The 19522-nt window shown below is 40.1% G+C and overlaps 1 pseudogene; it reads left to right on the top strand.

The window, feature by feature from the left end:
• Nucleotides 1-9891: 9891 nt before the first annotated feature.
• LOC118664151 lies at nt 9892-11526 on the top strand (annotated as a pseudogene).
• Nucleotides 11527-19522: the final 7996 nt, after the last annotated feature.

A 19522-nucleotide genomic window follows, 5' to 3' on the forward strand; every position in this document is an offset into this window, starting at 1 on the left:
ACGGGTTAAAAATAAAAAGGTAGTAATTAAAAGGGTAAAATCAGGTGATGGAAAAAGAAGGAAAAAAAAAGAAAAAAGAAAAAAAAGAAGAAGAAAAAAAAAGAAAAAAAATGGTTTCTTAGTTAAAAGGTGAAAAAAGAAAAAAAAAATTTGCAGTAGTGAAAGTCCTTCGGTTCTTCTATTCTTCAGTGTGGCTCGCCTTAGACCTGCCAGGTATTCAGGAGAGTGTTGAGTTTCCCTGCGATACACTGTTCCTCTGTGTGTAAACCACAGTCCTTATTTTAAAGCAGGCCGCATTTGTTTCCCAGATTGCCTTATTTTGTATTTAGCAAAGAGTCAGTTTGTGGGTCAGCCTCTGGGTGGCAGTGTTCTGGGGTTGGCCTCTGAGGCTATAGGGCCTCTCTGTCCAGTGGATGTTCACTGCCCAAAGCTGGCTGCGTAATAGTTAGTTACCAGAGCTGTGTTGTTGCTGGGATTGAAAATCCCTCTATAGGCCAGACCCTGTTAACTCCCAGGTACTGATCAGGTTATTTTAATCCTTGATCTCCTACAGGGTGGAATCTGGGTGTGGCTGTGCTCCTTGCCTGGGGGCTGGGGGGAGGAGTCTCACTCTCCAGAGAGAATGGCTGCCCCAGTCCTGGGCTCAGGGGTGTCTCAGCACTCAATTCGCTGCCACCTCTCCCGGCCCCCCTTCTCTCCCCAGTCTCTCCCCAGATTCCACTCCTCCGCACACTCTCCCTCTCTTCAGCACAGGTGAGTGTCTGTATCCGAAATGTCCCATGAACAGGATTCAGTGAAAACAAACAAACAAACGCCGGCCGCGGAAACGGGGAAGGCTTAGTTTCTGTAAGCTTCTTCTCTTACCGGGACTGCATGGTCTGGTCAGCTCTTCAGGCTGCCCCCTTTAGGCTCAGTCCTCTGTGATCACAGAACCCAGCTCTCAATTCCCCCGGGGGCGCCAGGAATCCCATGGTTCTCCTTTCCCCTGTCAGGGGCTGTGCCTGTCCCAAGGGACGCGGCTGTCTGCCACGCGGTCTCCCTCCGATTCTCTGGGCTCAGAGGTCTGGCAAACTTTCCTGCCCAAATCCCTGGGTTTTTTTTTACCTTTCCAGGGGAGTTCTGCTCTTCCCAGCTGCAAACCGTCTCACCAGCTGAGCAATTTCGCCAACTCGCTGTGGGCGCTACTAGTTTCAGCTACTCACTCCATTTGCTCCGGGACACGACCTGGGACGCGTCTGCCTATATCGCCGCCATCTTCCGTCCTCTCCTTTATTTTATATTTGATATATGCATTAGTATTTAAAAATACTACCTCACCCCATCCCCTACCCAGCCAGTGTTGCTCAGTGGTTAAGCACTTACATATGAACCAGGAGGTCACAGTTTGATTATCTGTCAAGACACATACCTGGGTTGTGGGCTAGACTCCCAGTGAGGGGCATGCAGGAGTCAGCTGATCAATGATTCTCTCTCATCCTTGATGTTTCTATCTCTCTCTCCTTTTTCCTTCCTCTCTAAAATCAATAATAAAATATATTTTAAAAATATTCCACTCCAATTTTTTGTAAATGTAAATGTAATAAATGTTTTATACATAATTCTTACTACTAATGATGATGATGATGATACCAATAATCCTATATAATAAAAGCCTAATATGCAAATTGACCAAATGGCAGAACGCCCAGTGGAACGACTGGTCACTATGACGTGCACTGACCACCAGGGGGTAGACGCTCAACTCAAGAGCTGCCTCCAGCCCACTGGCTCCAGGCCAGTCAAGGTGGGTGCAAGCAGCGCCCCCCCAACCCCGATCACCCCGCTGGTTGCCCCAAAGATTGGCCCTGATTACTGGCCAGGCCTAGGGACCCTACCCGTGCAGGAATTTCATGCAGCGCGCCTCTAGTAGTAATATAAAAGAATTCCATTTTCTCACCACTTTTCGCAATATCCCTCCCTCCTAGGGACTGTCCTGGTTTTAACACCGAAAATCCTGTGGCAGAAACCCTGTAGCACAGGGCAAACCAGAAAGATTAATGTAGCTATTTGGTCTTTTTGGAGGTAATAATTTCCCTTTATTTTCACGTGCATAATTTGCTATCCACATAATCTTATATTTGTTTCAAATGTTATATCATTCTATTAAATCTCCATTTTTAATGAGGAACTCTTTCCCATAATCCTTTTCTTCTTTTCTGAGTCAATCCACACTTGTGGTTTGACCTTTCATTTTCTGAGGCACATCATTCTTTCCTCAGAAAAAGTGAAAAAACAGTATAACTACATGTCATTTCATTAAAAAAAAAAAGGAGAAATATTGTACCCACAAAATGAGTGGATATTTTGGTTTGGCACAATATTTAAGGATGGAGATTTTTGCCTTCAGAATTTTGAAGACAATTATTTTCTAGGCTCCATAGTTCCTATTAGGAAATCTGAAATCATTATAAGTATCTTATGTATGTGGCACTGTTCCCTCTGTTTAGAAGACTTTACAATCTTCCCTTTAGCACTGATATTTGGAAATTTCATGATAATTAGCCTTGGGGTTTGACTTTCTCATTGATTGTATCAGGCAGTCTGTATATTTTTGTACTTTATTTTAGAACTTTTCTTTGGTAATTTCTTTCATTTATCTTGTCCATCTGTGCTTTCTGGAACCTTTTAGTCAGAAATTATTCATTTTAGATTGATTCTATAAGTAACTTTTACTTCATATTTTCCAACTGTACATATTTTCATTTTTTTCTAAAAGACTTTCTTAAATTTATCTTTATAACTTCTAGTTGAACTATTTTCTTACAATGCTTTAACTTGCAAGAGTTCTTTCTGTTTATTATTTTCCTTTTCATAGCATTTAAAAATTTTGCATGCATTAACACTTCATTGTGGAGAGTAAATATTTAAATGTTTTTAGAGTTATCTCTCTTTCCTTAAGACTGACATATCATTTCTCTACATTTTTCTCAGCCTTCCATGTTGTAGTCTTTTCTCAAGTGTCAGGTGATGTTTACTTGTTCCTTTTTATATAAAATAGGGGCATTAAAATATCAGTTTAGAAGTCCTTTGTATACTGATGAACCAAAGAATAAGGAACTAATTAATATAGTAATTAGGTGGGCAACTGGCTTTTTTGCTAGGGCACTCTTCCACAATATGAATGTGGACATATCATTGCTCTGAGGATTTTCAGATTATCTGGAGATGATGTTTCCAATAGCCCTCCCAGGGAAGGATTGACAGTCACTGTTGTTTAGGTTCCCAGCAGGGGCATATGTCTGACCACTTAGTGTACAAATGTTCATTTTACTTCCTTGTTTTAAAGTATGTGCCTCACCTGAACCTTTCCTCATGTGTGCTGATTTTGAATCTTGTGCTTCTAGATAAATTTCTCTAGAATGCTTAAAAATTCTGCCTGTAGAGCAGACATGTAATTGCTGATATTCTTTGCATTGGTACGAGAAATGGGTGGTCATATATTCAGTGTAATTGTTTTCAAATGATCTCTCTTTTTTCATTCCCACTCTTTACCTTTTGCTAGGTCTTATAAATCTCTGGAGTTTTTCAGGGAAAATCACTTGTATCCTCTTCTCCTGAATGTATGCTGTATCTTCTTCATAATTATAAAGTCAGTGACTGCTGTTTTATCTGCTTTCCATTTTTCTTTTTTTTTTTTCTTTTTGCAGTCAGTTGCCATATTATGTTTCATCTCTGTTGATTTATGCCAATTTTATTTCTTTACCTTTCTTTTATAATGTGTTCTGGAAGAGATTGAGATAATCAGATGAACAATTGACCTTCTCTTTTAAATGAATGGTGAAGATCCCATTAATTAAAAAATAGCCTCAATAGTGGCAGTAGTGCCAGAAGTGGCCATAGTTGATTTAGTAGAGATAGTTTTAGTCATTATATCAGTTACAACTAAGAGTACTTACTAGCAATTCATATTTACACCCGTGCCTCAATGCCACATAATTTGTAGTGCCTTATAGCTTAGAGATACCTTTAGGGACATTTGGTTTTATTTCACTTGATTCTTACAACCCTGTGTAAAGGGGTGGACATATCCCACTAATCATTACATACACATCTCACTTTACAAATATGAAATCTAAGAATCAAGGATGTTAAATAGTTGACTCAACTTTACTCAACTAGTAGGTGCTGAAGAAAAGTCTAGTCAGTCTTTCTTTTCCAGTGTTCATCGCCCATGATGGCAAGTTGCAGAGGAATTTTGAAGCATTACTGTGAGTTTGATCTTGAACATTTTCCAGACTTCTTGAAGTCTTGTGATTCTTGCTATCACAATAGAATATGTTTTTTTCAAGAATTAACTATTTAGAAAGTTATAGTAGCTCAAATTTTTTTTATTATCAATTCTGAAATAGAGGGAAATTTGCTTATTAAAAGGTTTTACTATAAATTGGATATCGATAATAGTCCTCACGCACAACATGACTAAATCAAATGAAGTAGCTCTTTTCTGTCCCTTGGTTTCTATTCATTTAGGCATCCAGTTTCAGAACAGTATATCCTTTGACTCCATATTTCTCACTTCTTCTCTCTGAAGCCCCGAGTTTCCAGTTGTATGGATTTGACCTCTTTGTCATTCCTATTATGTCCATGGTAGCTTAGGTGCGTACCTAGACTTCTTTCTGATCACTTGCCTCCAATTGACAGTAAGCCCTGTGTGCCAGATTCATGTCCTCAGAGCACAGCTTTGTTCAAGCCACTGTCTCCTTTACATTTGCTGATTAGGGTCAACATTTTATACCACTTTTTCCTTTCATTCTTTTCATCATATTCTCTGAACAATTTTGAAACATCTTTCTGCATATTCCCATTCTTTAGCATTTGCACCAGTTTGCCTAATATCCCTTCCTCAATTCACACCCAAATACCTTAAAATATCTTATTATCTTATTAAATTTGTATCATTATCCAGAAGCAATCACTCAGATTACCCCCTCTACAAAGTTCTTTCTTACTAAATTTTACCAGCTATATATAATATCTTTCATATGTAAAATCAGTTTGCAGTTTGTTTCTATCCATACTGTTTAAAAATACAAGATATTCTCTAGCATATAACAGACTACCTTTGACAAGAAGTTAGAAAGAAAAGCCCTGGGAGAAACTAAGATGGCGGCATAGATAAACACCGGGAAATTGCCGCCTCCCACAACAATTGAAAAATACCGCAAAGGACAGAGCAGACATCATCCAGAACAACAGGAAGCCTGGCTGAGTGTAAATTCTACAACTGGAAGGAAAGAAAAGCACACTGAGAGCCAGAGGAGCTGCAGAGGTGAAGTGCAGAGGTACGGTGGCTCGTGCGCGCGCGGAAAGGGGGTGGCACCTGAGGACGCGGCTGTTTTTTTTGAATAACAAGCTCCCGACTGCTCTGAACTCCAGTTCCGGGAAGTCTCTGGGGACCCAGGACTCATACAGGGAGAAGCTGGACTGTCGGGCAGCGGGCGAACTTGAGTGCGGCTTTCCCTCAGAGGTGCTTGCAGCAATTATCGGGTCACTGAGACGCGCGACTCCTTAGGAGAATCAGCCATAGCTGCTTTCTCTGCCCTTTGACTCCCTGAGACCCCGCCCCACCCAGGCTGCGGCAGAGGCTTTTGCATGTGAATGTACCTAACTGCAGCCGAGCCAGGCAGACCCAGAACTTCCAAGAGAAGGCCCAAGGCCCCGCAGCGGCTTGCATTGCTTTGCAGCTGAGCCTCTTCGTGGCTCCTGCTGTGTGGCCTCAGGCAGAGGCTGAATTAGCACCTCCTTAGATCCAGGAGCCACTGTACCCAGTGGTCAGAGGGGGACCATCCAGATTGCAACTCCTCAGATCCATAAGGGACACACTCAGGGAGCAGACTCAGTGAGCACCAAAGCCCCACTGAAGCAAGTCTTGCCCCAGAAGGGTGTCTTCAGCACAGAAGTTCTCCCACTTCAGACACAGCTGATTCTCACAGCCAATTGGCCTGGAGGTCAATTCCTCCCAGTGATCCTACAACAACCAAGGCACCAAGAGTGCACCAAGAGTGTCCACCGCAGGTAACTGGGGAGGCTGAGCCACTGGGCCCTACAGGACACCTGGAGCGCAGGGCCACTCTATCAACACAGGGAAGCAGCCAAAATGCGGAGACAAAGAAACAGGTCACAAATGGCAGAAATGGAGGAAAGCAAACGACTGAATATAGAGTTCAAGGCCACGTTTATAAGGTTTTTCAAGAATTTTATGGAAACCGCCGATAAATTTAATGAATCCCTCAATAAGTATAGTGAGACCATGGAGGACATGAAAAAGGACCAACTAGAAATTAAGCATACACTGACTGAAATAAAGAATAATTTACAGAGATCCAACAGCAGACAAGAGGATCCCAAGAATCAAGTCAAAGATTTGAAATACAAAGAAACAAAAAATACCGAACCGAAAAAGAAAAAAGAAAAGAGATTCCAAAAATATGAAGATAGTGTAAGGAACCTCTGGGACAACTTCAAGCGTACCAACATCAGAATTATAGGGGTACCAGAAGGAGAGAGAGGGCAAGATATTGAAAACCTTTTTGAAGAAATAATGACAGAAAACTTCCCCTACCTGGTGAAAGAAATGGACTTACAAGTCCAGGAAGCACAGAGAACCCCAAACAAAAGGAATCCAAGGAGGACCACACCAAGACACATCATAATTAAAATGCCAAGAGCAAAAGATAAAGAGAGAATCTTAAAAGCAGCAAGAGAAAGACAGTCAGTTACCTACAAGGGAGTACCCATACAACTGTCAGCTGATTTCTCAACAGAAACCATGCAGTCCAGAAGAGACTGGCAAGAAATATTCAAAGTGATGAATAGCAAGAACCTGCAACCAAGATTACTTTATCCAGCAAACCTATCATTCAGAATAGAAGGTCAGATAAAGAGCTTCACGGATAAGAAAAAGCTAAAGGAGTTCATCACCACCAAACCAGCATTATATGAAATGCTGAAAGGTATTCTTTAAGAAGAGGAAGAAGAAAAAGGAACTCTTACCATTTGCCACAGCATGGATGGAACTGGAGAGCGGATAAATACCACAGGATCTCACTCATTTGTGGAATATAATGAACAACATAAACTGATGAACAAGGACTGATCCAGAGACGGAGAGGCATTGATTGGACTGTCGGGACTTGGAGGGAAGATAGGGGAGGGGAGGGGTAAGGGGGAAAGATCAACCAAAGGACTTATATGCAAGCATATAGGCCTAACCAATGGACACGGACAACAGGGGGGTGAGGGCATGAGCGGGGGGGGGGGGGGGTAGAGGGTAACGTGGGGACAAGGACACATATGTAATATCTTAATAAAAAATATATTAAAAAAAAGAAAAGCCCTGACCCATGTGGTTCAGTGGTTGAAGCATCTGCCAACTCACCAAAGGGTCGAGTATCTGGGTTGTAGGTTGATGTTTCTCTCTTTTTTTCTCTCTTTCCTTCCCTCGTCCCCTCCCTCCCTTCCACTCTCTCTGAAAAAAAAAATCAATGGAAAAAAATATCGTTGTGTGAGGATTAACAACAACAAAAACGTTAGAAGAAATTGAAATTATTTCTATGAATACAGAGGAGGTCTTTTATTGTGTGGTATAAGTGAAACATGCTTTTAAAAAAGTGGAATTATAAGAATGTAGGCAGCTAGTCTTTTGTCCATACATGTCAGTGCTTCGAGCTTCTTACTGCATTAGTTTCAAGGAATATAAAAGGAAGATTTTTGAAGAACAGAAGAGTGACATGGAGAGGAAAGGTTATGAGAGATAAGAAAGGCCTAAAGAAAAAAGAAATTGTGAGCTTTCAGATGAAATATAGATAAGTGATCAGGAAAAATGCTTACATGACATTTGTCAACTCCTTTCTGGGTTATAAAAGACCCTCAAAGGCTAGGACCTTACACTATATTTTTCATATTTCCAAAGGTGCATTGTTTAAATTCTGGCAGATATAACCTTTATTTGCCATATTAATTTAGGAAGAATCCTTAAATTCCTTGCCTACTCAGATCACAACAATCTTAACTGATATGTTAGGTTCTGCTTTTTCTGATCCTGCTATCTTTCAAAATTGAAGTTTCATCTTTGCTCTGGATCTTCATGAAGCTTACCAAAGAATATCTTCAAAAAGAGTCCAAACTATGGAAAGAAAGCTATAAATTGTTTCCTATTTAGTCATAGCAAACACGGTTGTATAACATGAACAATAAATGTTTAATGAGTTCAGAGTATAAGTTTCCAATTTTTCCTCAATATAAAAGGAGTTAGCCAATGTGGTTTACAGAATTTTCTCTGTTCTGTTCTGGTCCTTATTCTTTTCTCTTCCTTCAGTTTCTGCCGAGTCCCTTGCATATTTCTAAACTGTATTTACCTAATAGAGTTTTTTGCTGAAATGCCACACTTTCATATCAAAAACCATGTGGTCATTCTCTACTCACTTTCTTAGACTTTTATTAGTGCTGTGGTGGAAGGAAATTTACTTCTCTCTAATGGGATTTGCAAAATGCCTTCTATAAATTATTGCTTCAGAAATTGTTTGCTTTTTTCATCTTGTTCATGAGATGGTATGGCTTATTGTGCCTCTCTGTTCTTCAAACTATTTTATGTTTTCTTTATATTCTGCTCCAGCTGTGATAAAAAGAGTAAAACGAAAACTAGAACTATCATATGATCCACCACGCCCTCTGCTGGGTATATACCTGAAGGAAATGAAAACAGTGCTTTAAAGAGATCTGCACTCCCATGTTCATTGCAGCATTATACACAATAGCCAAGATATAGAAAAAACCTATAGATACTTAGGATAAATGGATAAAGAAGTTTTGAGATTATATATGTCACAATGGCATATTATTCAGCCTTAAAAAAGGAGATTCTGCAATTTACACCTGCACTCCCATGTTCATTACAGCATTATACACAATAGCCAAGATATAGAAAAAACCTATAGATACTTAGGATAAATGGATAAAGAAGTTTTGAGATTATATATGTCACAATGGCATATTATTCAGCCTTAAAAAAGGAGATTCTGCAATTTACACCAACATGGGAAGGACATTATGCTAAGTGAAATAAGCTAGACACAGAAAGAGAAAACAAAACAAAACACTACATAATCTCACTTAAATGGAATCTAAAAAAGTTAAATACAGGAAGTAAAACAATGGTTCCCAAAGTAGGGAGGTGGGGTAATTGGGGAGATGTTATTCAAAGGGGACAAATTTACAGTCATATAGGATGAATATGTCTAGAGATCTAATATGTAGTTATACCTCAGAGGTATTGCATGTACAGTTTCATACCACTGCAATAAAGCAAATGTCACAATAAAGTGAGTCACAATTTTTTTCTTTCCCAGTGCATCAATGCATATAGAACTTATGTTTATACTATACTAGAGGCCCAATGCACAAAGATTCGTGCAAGAATGGGCCTTCCTTCCCCTGGCTGCCGGCACCGCCTTTGCTCTGGCCAGAGCTGCTTTTCTTCCTTCCCACGCTGCCCAGAGGCCCAGAGTGGCTGGGTGGTGCGGAACGCCTGTGTCATCGCCATGGCATCAACGCAAGCGTCCCACTCCTGCCCCCCCAGCCACTCGGTGCCTATGTATGCAAATTAACCTGCCATTTTTGTTGGGTTGATTTGCATACTCACTCCTGATTGGCTGGTAGGCATCACAAAGGTATGGTCAATTTGCATCTTTCTTTTTTATTAGTGTAGATTGTAGACTATTAACTGTACAATGACTGTATATCTAAAAAAACAATGTACAGAGTCACCCCTGAGCATGCTGGTTGCACAGTGTGTGAGCTGAACACAGTCCCTACCCACCCTGCTCTCTAGTACTTGCATCCTTCATCTTCATGATGTCTGAGGAAATGCATTATGGGGAGGAGGAGGTGGAGACTTGCATTTTCCAGGCAGAAATTGCCTAACTCATGTCTCTCATCACCAGTACTTTTTACTCCAACTGGGAAATTTTTCTTTGGGATTGATTAGTAATGCTTCTGACGCCTTGGACAAGATATACTATGAGAGCCTGACAGCCACTTTCAAGTTGGACGGTGGTAAAGAGCTGAAAATTTACATCATCTGCAAACCCCAGGAATTCACACTCACTTTGGTGGACACAGACACTGGCATAACCAAAGCTGATCTTATAAATCATTTGGGAACCATTGCCAAGTCTGGAACAAAAGCATTTATAGAGGCTCTTCAGGCTGGTGCAAACATCTCCATTATCGGAGAGTTTGGTGTTGGCTTTTGTTCTGCCTAGCTGGTGGTGGAGAAAGTGGTTGTGTTCACAAAGCACAATGATGATGAGCAGTATGCCTGGGAGTCTTCTGCTGAGGGTTCCTTCACTGTGCGAGCTGACTATGGCCTGGGTACCAAAGTAATCTTCCACCTTAAAGATGACCAGAAGGAGTAGTTAGAGGGAGGGAGGTCAAAGAATTGGTGCAGAAGCACTCACAGTTTATAGGTTATCCCATCACCCTTTATTTGAAGAAGGAATGAGATAAAGAAATCAATGATGAAGCAGAGGAAGAGAAAGGGGAGAAAGATGCGGAAGATAAAGCTGATGAGGAGAACCCAAGTTTGAAGACATGGGTTCAGATGAGGAGGATGATAGTGCTAAGGATAACAGAAAACAAAGATTAAGGAAAACTATATTGATCAGGAAGAACTGAACAAGACCAAGCCCATTTTGGACCCTGATGACATCACTCAGGAAGAACAAGGAGAGTTCTATAAGAGCCTTGCCAATGACTGGGAAGACCACTTAGCAGTCAAGCACTTCTCTGTATAAGGTCAGTTGCAATTCGGGGCATTGCTATTCATCCCCTGAGGGGCTCCTTTTGACTGCTTTGAGACCAAGATGAAGAATAAACACATCAAACTCTGCCTGCCATGTGTTCAGCTGTGATGAGTTGATACCAAAGTATCTCAATTTCATCCATGGTGTGGTTGTCCTCATGAATACCTCCCAAGAATTGCTCCAGCAGAGCAAAATTTAGAAGCTCATTTCAAAAAACATTGTTGAAGTGACTTGAGCTCTTCTCTCAGCTGACAGAAGACAAGGATAATTAAAAGGAATTCTAAGGCATTTTCAAAAAACCTAAAGCTTGGAATCCATGAGGAATCTACTAATTGGTGATGCCTTTCTGAGCTTCTGTGCTATCACACCTCTCTGTCTAGAGATGAAATTATTCATTTTTCAGAATATGTCTCACACATGGAGACCCAAAATCCATCTATCACTGGTGAGAGCAAAGAGCAAGTTGTCAACTGTACTTTTGTGGAGCAAGTGTGGAAGAGGTAGTATATGTGATGGAACCTGTCGGTGAGTACTGTGTGCAGCAGGTCAAGGAGTTTGATGGGAAGAACTCCAAGGAGGGCCTGGAGCTACATGAAGAGGAGAAGAAAATGGAAGAGAGCATGGCCAAGTTTGAGAACCTCTGCAAACTCATGAAAAAATATTGGATACAAAGGTTGAGAGGTGACAATCTCCAATGGGCTTGTCTTCACCCAGCTGCATTAACAATGGAGCAGCTAACATGGAGCTCATCATTAAAGCCCCTCCCTACACACACACACACACACACACACACACACACACACACACACACACACTTTGGGACAACTCTCCAATGGGCTACATGATGGCCAGAAAGCTCAACTACCCCAATTGTGGAGACTGTGGCAAAAGGTGGAGGTGGACAAGGACAGGACTGTCAAAGACCTTGTGATGTTGCAACTTACAGTGTGTTGCTCTCTTCTTGCTTCTCACTTGAGGATCCACGGACCCACTCCAACCGTATCCACTGCATGATGAAGCTAGGTCTAGCCACTGATGAAGATGAAGAGACAGCACAAGGACCTAGTGCTGCTGTTCCTGGTGGGATCCCCTCCCCTTGCGGGTGATGAGGGTGCCTCTTGTAGGAAAAAGTAGGTTAGGAGTTTCTACCTGTAGATCTGTGACCTCTATGTAGTGTCTTCATGGCTCCATCAGCAGCCTGAGTGGCTCTGACCTGCCTGGTTTCCTCTGCTGGTGTCTAGTGTTTTTGTTTGTTTGTTTGTTTGTTTTTTACTCTGTTGTCTGACTAAAGCAGGTTACAAGGGCCTCAAGCATTCTCTTCTCATATTTGACATCAGGTTTGGATGTTGTGTATTGTGGGGGATTTTTTGTTGTTGTTTATTTTGTTCTGAAATTAAAGTATACAAAATAAAGAAGATGCAGTTTTTTTAAAAAAATGAAAATAAAAAAGTGTACTAGTATATACCTTAATTGCTAACCATCATCTGAGCCTGTTGTAATACTGTATTGAATACTGGAAATTTGTTAAGAGTGTAGATTTCAGGTGCTCTCATCACAAAAAAAAAAGGAGATATGTTAATTAGCTAGAATATAGTAATCATTTCACTACGTATATAGATATCAAAGCATCAGATTATACACTTGTTCTCCTTTTTTAAATTAAATGTATTAGGGTGACATTGGTTAATAAAATTATATAGGTTTCAGTTATATGATACCTATATCTGTATCTTGTAACGTGTGCCCATCACCCAAAGTCAAATTTCTTCTCTCTCCATATATTTGACTCCCTTTACCCTTAATATCCCCTTCTTCATTCCCTCTGTGACCACTATATTGTTGTCTCTGTCTATGAGTTTTGTTTATTTGTTTTTCTTGTTTGTTCATTTGTTGCTTTCAGTTTTATATCCCACGTATGAGTGAAATCATATCGTTCTTAACTTTTTCTGTCAGACGTATTGTGCATACATGTTATTCTCAGGATCCATCCATGTTGTTGCAAATGGCAGTATTTCATCTTTTCTTATAGCTGAGTAGAATTACATTGAATATATCTACCACATCATCTTTATCCAGTCATCTATCTAAGGACACTTCAGTTGTTTCCATGTCTTGGCCACTGCAATGAACATAGGGGTGCATACTAGTTTTGCAAATAAATGTTTTCAAATCTTTCAGGTAGATACACAGAAGATATGTTGCTGGGTCACCTGGCAACTCTATTCTTAATTTTTTGAGGAGCCTCCATAATGCTTCCTATAGTGGCTGTACCAATTTAATTCCCATTAGCAGTGATTGATGGTTCCTTTTTATCCACAATATATACTTTAAGTATATATAATTTTTATTAGTAAAACATAGGACATTATTTTACTATTCTCCATTGGTGAAATGATAGAATTTCTGATTGAGGACTGGCCTTAAAATGTCCTTGTGAAAGATGACATTACACATTCAGTGTGACACCATTAAACAATTTCCTTTGATCAACAACTCAAGAGTTTATTTAAACCATCTCATATCTACTTCCACTCAACTTAGATACAAATAATAGTCAATACATTTTACTTAAAAAGTATTACAATGGATAAGGCTAGGGATTTTGACTAGAATTTTACTAGAATGTGTCCACATGTATAAAATAGCTACTTTAAAAAAAAAATCTTTGGAATAAAACCTCAGGTATTATTTATGCTTAGCTCAGCATTTACCCTACAATAATATATGCTTCATCTTTTTTTATTAGAAAGGGATTTACCTTTAAATTCCCTGTCAGTAATAGATCTTTATCTGAAATCTAAATTTCCTTATATCACCTTTCCCCTCCAAAAAAAAAAAAAAAAAAGAACATCTTACGAAGTATTGAAACCAGACCATCTGACTTTCTTTCCTGTTCTTTCGTGAAAAGAATACTTTTGCTCTGACTTAATGTCTTAGAGATTGTCTCACCCCCAAATCATTGGCTGTTATCCAGGCAACTTTCTTGCAACCTTGTATGATTCCAAGGTTTAAATGCTCTCCTTGTCTGGAGGGAAATTTCATGGTCAAGAATCAGATAGTTCTTAATTCTCTCTGGGAAGACAGGCTTCTCTCCAAGTCTGTCTCAGTTCTTACCTTTATCTTCTATTGCAAACACACATATACACATAAATCCTGGAACATACCATTCTTCCCCCAGGATGTTGACAAGAGAGCTGGATTGCCTAGCACAGTGACAAATAAGTAGATCAAGTGCTACGGTAATGCAATGCACAGTGCCCAAATCAGCCAATGCTGATTTATTTTTGCCTGAAGTTGGATATGCTAATTTGCACAAGTTGAATTTTCAATAGTAAAAATTTTATGAAATATGTTGAAAAACCCAACTCAGTTGTGTACATTTTATGCATCTAAAGCTAGAATGTGCTTACATTACTGACATGGTGCTTATCATGCATTTCATAGAATTAGGAGCTTAGAGCACATTTGAAGAAACCGTCAAGTTTTGTCCCTAATTAGGTCAGTGAACAGCATGTCCTTCGTTTTTAAATTGATGTCATATATGCACCAGTGACATGATCCTCCATAGGTGAGGAATGTGCTAGAAGTTCTCCACCACCCCCAGACAGCTTTCTCCAGACCTCAGAGCAAATGGAAAGAGCTGTGGAGTCAGTTTGAACCCCAACTCTAATAGACAAGTAGTCTTGGGAAAATTGAAGGGTTGAAGATTTTTACCGTACTACCTATAAAGTCATAATGAAAACACAAAATTTACAAAGCCATATGGCTAATAATGGAGATAACATATATATTCTAACATAGTGCCATTTTATACATATAATAATCTTTTTTCCTCTATTTTCTTCCAGTCTGTTATGCTCTCTTACCCTTTGGATTTATTTTAAGAGAGGAACTTCAGAGAAGTTGTAGTTTTCTATTATAGAATTCAGTGAAATGCATGTATTTCATGTAATAACAAGCAACTTCCTGGAAGAGAGATGTGCCTTTTTGTAATGGATTGTGCCATCTGGCCATCAGCAGGCCAGTGAGCAAGGTAGAGAAAAACACTGGGCTCTTCACAGCCAGAAAATGATGCACATGCTTTTATGGGCTGATCCTCCTGTTTCTCTATACAATTGTGCACAACAAGGAAGACAAGGAGTAAATTGATCTTAATTCGTCTCTCTAAACCATAAAGTGTGTGCTCTTCTGCTGAACTTATATCCTGTATTCCCTCCTGAATACGATCTTATTTTGGGCCTCAGGATAGCATGCCTTCTATGGTTGATTATTCTGTATGTGTTCTAATTATTTGCTACTCCAATGGTGAGGGTTAAAAGTTCCTGGCATGGGAAGTTTAATTATTGTTTAATGGGTATGGAGCTTCAGTTTTGCAAGATGAAAAAAAAAGTCTGAAGATGGATAGATGGTTCTACCATATTGTGAATGTACTTAATGCTACTGTATTGTATACTTAACATGGATAAAATGGTAAATTTTATTTTACTGTTTTTACCAATTTAAAAATTTTTATTCTGTAAATTTTGTTATACACACTTTAGCATAATAAAAAATAACTTTCAGATTAGTAAAACCTAGGAAATAATACTATTCTCTAAAAAGGGCACTCCAATGTGGGCTGAACTCCTATGTTCTTCTAAGATCATGGGTGGAAAATATTCATGCGTAGATTTTCTCCAGCTCTCTATTGAACAGAGTAAACATTGTTTTGCCCCTCAAACCATGAATCTGCTAACCACAAACGTGCTTTGGGGGTCTCTCTCTCTCTCTCTCTCTCTCTCTCTCTCTCTCTCTCTCTCTCTCTCTCTCTCTCTCTCTCTCTCTCTCTCTCTCTCTCTCTCTCTCTCTCTCTGTCTTCTGAATCAGAAATCAGAAAGCAGGGATCTAAGATGGCAATGGAGTAGGTAGATGTTACACTCACCTTCTCCTAAGGCCAAACTAAATTTACAACTAAAATATAGAGCTATCAACATGAATAATCAACCAAAGACTAGCTGAAGAGAAGTCTTACAACCAAGGATTTACAGTAGAAGCCACATCAACACTGGTACAAAGGGTGGGGATGTGAAAATGGCTGGCCGTGCTTCCATGGGTGCAGCTGAAAAGTGTGGTGTCTGAACCCCAAGCTGGGTGGCACAGTGCAGAGCAACAGAGTTGGGAAGAGGTGCCCACATAACACCTAGCTGTGAAAATCAGCAGAGATTCTGTCCATCAGGGAGAGACAGGAGTCTGTTAGTGACATGGGTGCCCTCTTGCAGGGCCAACAAACAGGTGGAGGGAGAACAAAGCAGACTAGCGTTGCCTAAGGAAAAACTGGGATTTTTTGGCTCTGGAGAGAGAGCTGAAGGGACAGTTTCCAGGATCCCTGAACTGAGTTATTTCCTCACACCACAGATGCCTTCTTTTTTGAGTGGGGCATTCTCTTCCATATGGCATCAGCCTTGGGGAATGCAATAGCTCTACCCTCTGGATGCCCCATTGTCCCACCCTGCAGAGCTTGAGCCCTGCTGAGAAGTCAGCTGCCTGGGTAGGGGTATAGAGGTCTGGGCAGACTCAGGGGGTGTCAGTGACTGAATTGTGTGGCTTTGGGGAGGCTGCTATTTCCCCTACTTTCACAGGAACCTGAGATCCACTAGTCCCAATCTCTGGGCTCCCAATGGCCCCACCATGCAAACTCTTGTTGGTTCCACCTGCTGAGGTCTGGGAAGAATCCAGGACAGACTAAGTTGTGTGGCTCTGTGGAGGAGGCCACTCGCTCTACCTGCCCCCAAGGCTGACGGACACCACCCCTTCACAGGAGTTCCATGAGCCCCATCTTATTGACTCCCTGCCCTGCTAACATCCAGCTCCAAGTGGAATCTGAATTTTGGGGCTCTAGGACAGGGGACATTTTTTCCTCGCATGAATGGTCATGCAGAGCCCTCCCTTAACACAGCCAAATCTTGGTGTGTTTGGGCCTGATTACCTCTGCAGGCCTCACCCTGATGAATCCCTGAGACCCTGCCACGTCACATAGGTATTCAAGCACCCAGTGGGTGGCAGCTATACTTGGTATACCTTGGGGCATTTGCTGAATGGCCTCAAACCCAGCTCTGACACTGAGTTTGAACCTGTACTGATATGGAGAGTACCACTTGCTCCTACCTGCTTACTTCACTAAAAGCCTGCTTCATGCAACTTGAGCACTATAAGATGATGTTTCCGTGACTGAGCTTAACAGGCAGCCAGCAGGCAGACACAGGTGGAGACAGATCGCAACGTGCCTTGGGACTTTTGCTGACCTGCCCCTGGGCCAAGTTAGTAAAGCCAGCCTTGGTGTACAGCTTGACCCTTCCCAAGCACACTCAGGCCTGACAGAGGCAGCCATAGACTGTGGATCACTTTGCAGCTCCAAACAGGTTTCCTGAGGCAAGTCATAGGCAGTGTCTGACATTGGCCTCCACCAAAGTCCCTTCTGAGAGGTCCCCAAACCAGCAGACTCAGTGGTGAGCTTCAAACAATATCAGAGCAGGATCCAATAAGCTTCATAAATGGTAAATCCTAAGACAGATGTCAGCAGGCACCAAACTTTGCTCCAGTGAATTTCGCTTCATGCAGTCTGCACATGCACAGCAGCTCATATGCTCTGGTCAGGGTTGATCCCCATAGTCAGTCAGCTGGAGACTTGATACCAGGCATGAACAGGCCAATAGCAATCAAGACTCAATTACAACAGGAGTGCCCCCATAACCCAAAGGGCCCACACCAAGAAACATCATAATTAAAATGGCAAAGGCAAAAGACAAAGAGAGAATCTTAAAAGCAGCAAGAGAAAGACTGTAGTTACCTACAAAGGCATACCCATAAGACAGATGATTTTTCAACAGAAACACTTAACACAAGAAAGGATTGGCATGGAATATTTAAAGTGATGAAAAGTAATGATGTATAACTAAGACTTACTTTTCCCAGCAAGGCATTAATTTAAAATTGAAGGAGAAGTAAAGAGCTTCCCAGAAAAGAAAAACTGAAGGAGTTCATTTCCACCAAACCAGTACCACAAGAAATGTTAAAGGATCTTTTTTGAAGAGAAAGAAGATAAAAAACAACAAACAAACAAACAAACAAACAAAAAGAGAGGAACGTAGTTAAAAGAATAAAATGTCAATAAATACATACTTATCAAGATTTACTTTAAATGTAAATGGCTAAAATGCCCAATCAAAGGACATAGGGTAGCTGAATGGATAAGAAAACTAGACCCATATAAATGCTGTCTATAACAGACTCAACCCAGAACAAAAGCTACGCACAGACTAAAATTAAAGCAATGGAAAAGGCATTTCATGCAAATGGAAATGAACAAAAAGCTGGGGTAGCTATACCTATATTTGACAAAATAAACTTTAAAATAAAGCCTATAGTAAGAGACAAAGTTTGGATATTCTAATTCATTCAGCCTTTCCCAATTTAGTTCCCAAACAATGCTAGCATTTTTTTAACCCAAAATGTTTATCTGGTTTCCACACCCAGTATTAAAGTGGTCACTGCTAACGATCTTCTTTTTCATTTTGCTTCACATTCTTTGGTTTTCTTTCATTATGTGGCCCCTTGGACTTTGCACTTGGGTTTGCCTCTGCCTGAAAATTATTCTGTGAGACTCCTGCAAATCTGCCTCTTACTCATGCTTTAGCTTTCAGTTCAATTCTTACTTTCTCAGAAAAGATGCCCTTCTCCATCTAATCTCAAATAGTTTTTGCTTTCCCAGTCTTCTATATTGCATTCTTTTGCCTTTATACGTTACTTTTAATTATCTGAAACCTTTTGTTTGTTATATGAGTTCCCTCTAAGCCCAAGCAAAACAAACAAACAAACAAACAAACAAAAACAATGAGTTATTCTAGCTGCTTTTTAAGGAATCTCATTTCCCCTATCTTTTCTAGAATATTCATTCTTCTAACCAAAGCATTATGGGATTGCTATTTGCTGAGGTTTAGACATTATACTCACAAATTACCCAAGATGGTTTTCTTAAGCTCATCATCTCATTGGCTCATGTGAAGCTTCTATTCCACTAAGGTTTTTTGTGACTTGTTACAAAGACTGTTCTCTAAATTTCTATAGATATTCAGTTAATTTTTAAACAAATTTAAATGGAACTTCATATTTAAGTGCTTCAGAATTTAAAAAACTATATTTAGCTATGTCTTTATTAATGTCATTGTCAAACTTTCCATCTACTGAGCGAGCAAACAAAAAGTGTAACCTTTAGCTCATATTCCGTTTGCATTCCTATTTATTGAGCATACCTCATTCACTTTAACTCCCCTGTGCCACTGTATTTCTTGAATCTAGAAAACCTGTATAATACTAATAGCAGAATGCATTTTGAGTGACTTGGGGAAATGTTTTTATAATCTTTTATTAAAAGGGGGAAAATAGAATAGTGTTATTCCATGTGAGTGGCAAATTACTTGTATTATGTGCAAGGAAAACGGCTAGCATGAACTTGGTGGAATGTTTTTTAACTATTTATGAATGAGTTGCTGTTAATATATTAGATATGGTTTGTCTTCCAACCCAACCCCATGCCTAATTACACTATTTAGAAAGATAGGTGGGCACTGAGCTAAGAGATGTGGAATCACAGGCAGCATAATCCCATTGTCATTTCCCTCAGCACCACAAAGTTGTTGTTTTTT

Source organism: Myotis myotis, unplaced genomic scaffold, assembly GCF_014108235.1.
Source record: "Myotis myotis isolate mMyoMyo1 unplaced genomic scaffold, mMyoMyo1.p scaffold_m19_p_10, whole genome shotgun sequence".
NCBI lineage: Eukaryota > Metazoa > Chordata > Mammalia > Chiroptera > Vespertilionidae > Myotis > Myotis myotis.